Below are 4,756 nucleotides of genomic sequence, written 5' to 3'. Positions count from 1 at the left end.
TGCGCTGATCCTTCTTTGATGGTTTGATCAGTGCCTCCTTCTTCTTGATTTGGACTCTTCCAAAGATGGAAGTAGAAGGAGGAGTTTCAGATCTGAGATGCTCTCTAAAACTCAAGATGGAAGGAGGAAAGATATGAAAATAAAACCCTAGAAGAAGACCCTCTTCTTCTTCACGTTTTTCTCTCTAGACATCCAAACTTGCATCTTTTAATCTCCGACCCAAAGGTATTTATCTCTGATTTTTTGGATGGCAGAAAGGTCTCTCAATATCTTATCTCCCTCTAAAATTTCATAAAGAAACTCATCTTATATAGAGAGATATGATAGAGTCCTTGTCTAGTCAACACCTAGTCAAGGCTTATCCAAACATGGCAAGTTAAGGGACGTCCAACTCTTGAGCACCTCCTCCATATTTTCATACATGGATCAAAAGAAATGGTGCACCAATGTATACCTAAAAACCACGAAAGTTCCAAAAAAAATTGGATAAATTCGGTGCAAAATTGAAAGAGTTTTGGATTTCTAAAACTCTATCTCATAGAATTCAAATCCAAACTTATTCCTTTTAGATTTGATCCAAACCACCTTCCATGTAAGAAGAAGACAGAGACCTTTTGTGAACATGGGAGAGATCTGGGAGAGGGCTTTTGTTGCACAAAATAAGTGGAGATTGGCTTGAATAAGAGAGAGGGCATGGAGAAGGTTTATGTGGCGCAAGGTGGAATCCTAGTCCTACTAGGATTCTGTCTCATAACTTGTTTTAATTTGGTTTCCCAAACCAAATCAAATCAAAATTAGATCAACCCAATTAAATAGGTCTTACCCAATTAAGAACCTAATTTAATCAGATTAAATTATATTTAAATCTGATTTAATTTTCTAATCAAATTAGAAATTAAGATTGACCCAAGTCCTAGTTGAACTAGGACTAGTTTTTCCTTGCACTTGGCTTATCCAATAAACCAATTGGACTTGATCCAATCAAGCCAAATCAAATCTAATTAAATCATATTTAATTAGACTTAATCTCAGCCCATTGGCTTAATCAAATTAAGTCAATTAGCAATCGAATTGCTAATAGATCCTCCTGCAACACTTGCACTGGGTTAAATGTCAATCGTATTGATCATTTAACCCTAGAATGATTCTTAATCGTTGATCAACCATCCGATCGGATCATGAACTCTAATGTGTGTGACCTCATAGGTCCGAACTTAAGCCAGTAGCATAGGAATAAATTCTTATACCAATCGAAGTGACCATCTAGCAATAGTACCCGACGACCGGATAGGTCGAATGTGTAGAACAACATCCTTAGAACCATGCGGATATAGTTTTCATATAATTCATCCTCTTGACCAAAATGATCATAGGACACCCCAGAGCTCAACTGTCAACTCTGATCAGGTTGTCCACATTGTATTTCAAAATATCAAATCCATCTGATGGATTACCCTGGCCAAGGTTTTGCTAAATTGAAATACAGCGACTCATTCTTCTCCAACTCTTGGAGTGGTCAATCCCATCTTGATCACACTCTGACTTCGCAAGTACTTGACTGTGCCCAGAAGCCTTCCATCCCTGAATTAGAAATTCAGTTAGTCCAGTACCAAAGCACAGTGAGTTGCTTGCAAGTCACTGAGGCGATCTCAAGTCTAAGGGACACTTATACCTATATCCATCAGAGACATTCTCGACAGCAGAATGCTCTGGAGTTGATCATGTTCAATGATGATGTACCCTTACATCTCACCTCTATGCCATACCAGTGTCTCCACACTCCTTGGTTAAGAGGACAACCAACCCATATGACCTACAGCGACCTATGCTCGATAGAAGCTGTCGTCCTTATTAACAGCTTATCATTTGGTCGTGAACAGTTTTAAGGACTAATCGATAAATCCTCTCTTTATCGAACCTAAATAGTCCTAAGGACTTCATCATAACAACGGAGTTCATTAGAAGATGAAAGCTTATGATGAAGATGCCAAATATATTTTATTTATTAACAATCAATTACAATACTTGGTTGCTCAACCGTCAACAGCTTGACGATTGGCTTTTTGGGACACATTTCCCAACAACTCCCACTTGTCCTAAAGCCACTCGGCACAGTATCTAATACCCATCTTCGACTTGTGGTTGTCAACTCCTTTATTGCCAGGGCTTTAGTGAAGGGGTCGGCTAGGTTCTCCTTTTCGTCGATCTTCTGAAGGTCGACGTCACCTCGATCCACGATCTCTCGGATCAGGTGGAAGCGGCGCAAGATGTGCTTCGTCCGCTAATGTGCTTTGGGTTCCTTCACCTGAGCTATGGCACCAGTGCTGTCGCAGTAGAGCAGGACTGGACCATCGAGGGAGGGTGCTACTCCGAGCTCGTTGATGAATTTCCTCAGCCACACAGCTTCCTTCGCGGCATCTGATGCTGTGATATACTCCGCTTCACAAACAGAGTCTGCCACAGTATACTGCTTGGAACTCTTCCAGCAGATGGCTCCACCATTCAGAGTAAAGATATAACCCGACACGCTCCTGCTGTCATCATGATCAGATTGGAAGCTGGAGTCTGTGAACCCCACAAGTTTCAGATCTGACTCGCCATAAACCAACCATTGGTCCTTAATATTTCTCAAATACTTAAGGATGGCTTTAATCACTTTTCAGTGATCTTCTCCAGGATCAGATTGGTATCTACTCACTACTCCTAGTGAGTATGCCACATCTGGTCTTGTACATGTCATGCGTACATGATAGATCCCACGGCTGAAGCATATGGGACTCTACTCATACGCTCTCTCTCTTCAAGAGTTGTCGGACAATCCTTCTTAGAGAGAGAAATTCCATGGACTATCGGTAGATAGCCCTTCTTGGAATTCTCCATGCTGAACCTCTTCAGCACAGTATCTATGTACATGGACTGGGATAACCCAAGCATCCTTTTAGATCTATCCCTATAGATCTTCATCCCTAGGATGTAGGATGCTTCACCCAAGTTCTTCATGGAGAACTATGATGACAACCAAACTTTTATTCCCTGTAGTGCGGGGATGTCATTCCCGATTAAGAGAATGTCATCCACGTACAAGACAAGGAATACCACAACTGGACCATTTGCCCATTTATAGATGCAGGGCTCTTCTCCATTCTTAATGAAGCCATATGTTTTGATCACCTTATCAAAATGCATGTTCCAACTCCGAGAAGCTTTCTTCAATCCATAAATGGATCTCTGAAGCTTGCACACCTTGGACTCATCTGTGGATGTAAACCCTAAGGTTGTATCATATACATCTCTTCGGTCAGCTCTCCATTCAGAAAAGCTGTCTTTACATCCATCTGCCAGATCTCATAATCTAGATGGGCAGCTATTGCAAGCATTATCCGAATAGATTTGAGCATTGCCACAGGGGAAAATGTCTCGTCATAGTCAATACCATAACGTTGACGATACCCCTTGGCTACCAGACGGGCTTTATAGGTCTCCACCTTACCGTCTGCGCCCCTCTTCCTTTTGAAGATCCATTTACACCCAATGGGTTTAACCCCTTCAGGTGGGTCAACCAATGTCCATACATCGTTGACCTTCATGGACTCCATTTCAGATTTCATGGCTTCAAGCCATTTCTCGAAATCAGGTCTCTGCATAGCATCCATATAGGTGATCGGATCCTCATTATTCTCATCAAGTTCGATGGGATCACCATTCCGGACCAAGAAACCGTAGTATCTGTCCGGCTGACGCGGTACTCTACCGGATCGCCTTAATGGTGCAGCTATATTGGGCTCCAATCTGATCTAATCATATCCGACTCAGGTTCAGCTATTGGTGTCGGTCCTTCTACCTGTTGAACTTCATCAAGTTTAACCTTAGAGGCAACGGTTCCTTCACCAAGGAACTCCTTTTCTAAAAAGATTGCCTTAAGGCTGACGAACACCTTTTGTTCATCAGCATGGTAGAAAAAATATCCTTTTGTCTCTTTGGGGTACCCTATGAATGAGCATTAGTCAGACCTAGGTCCAAGTTTGTCTGTGACTAATCGTTTGACATAGGCCGGGCACCCTCAGACCCTAAGGTGTGAAAGTGCTGGCTTACGTCTCATCCATATCTCATATGGAGTCTTAATTACAGACTTACATGGAACCCTATTTAACAGATAACAGGTCGATTCGAGTGCATATCCCCAGAAGGATATCGGCAAGCTAGCAAAACCCATCATGGATCGGACCATGTCTAACAGAGTCTGATTCCTCCTTTCAGACACACCATTATGCTGTGGTGTTTCTGGAGGAGTCCATTGGGAGAGAATCTCATTCTCTCTTAGATATGTGAGAAACTCACTAGAAAGGTATTCTCCTCCTCGATCAGATCGAAGAGTTTTAATACTCTTCCCAGTTTGTTTTTCTACTTCACTTCGGAATCGTTTAAACATTTCAAATGAATCCGATTTATGTTTCATCAGATAGACATATCCATATCAAGATAGATCATCCGTGAAAGTTATGAAGTAGAAATATCCACCTCTAGCACTGGTGCTCATGGGCCCGCATACATCAGTATGTATTAGGCCCAAGAGCTCAGTAGCTCTCTCACCTTTTTCAGTAAAAGGTGACTTGGTCATTTTACCAAGAAGATAGGACTCACAGGTTAGAAGTGATTCACAATCACTGACTTCGAGGATTTCCTCTTGAGTCTACCTGTTTATTCTGTTCTTGTTTATATGACCTAGCCTACAGTGCCATAAGTAGATATCTGACAC

Source organism: Elaeis guineensis, chromosome 9 (genome assembly GCF_000442705.2).
Source record: "Elaeis guineensis isolate ETL-2024a chromosome 9, EG11, whole genome shotgun sequence".
Lineage (NCBI taxonomy): Eukaryota > Viridiplantae > Streptophyta > Magnoliopsida > Arecales > Arecaceae > Elaeis > Elaeis guineensis.
This window is presented reverse-complemented; position numbering follows the sequence as displayed.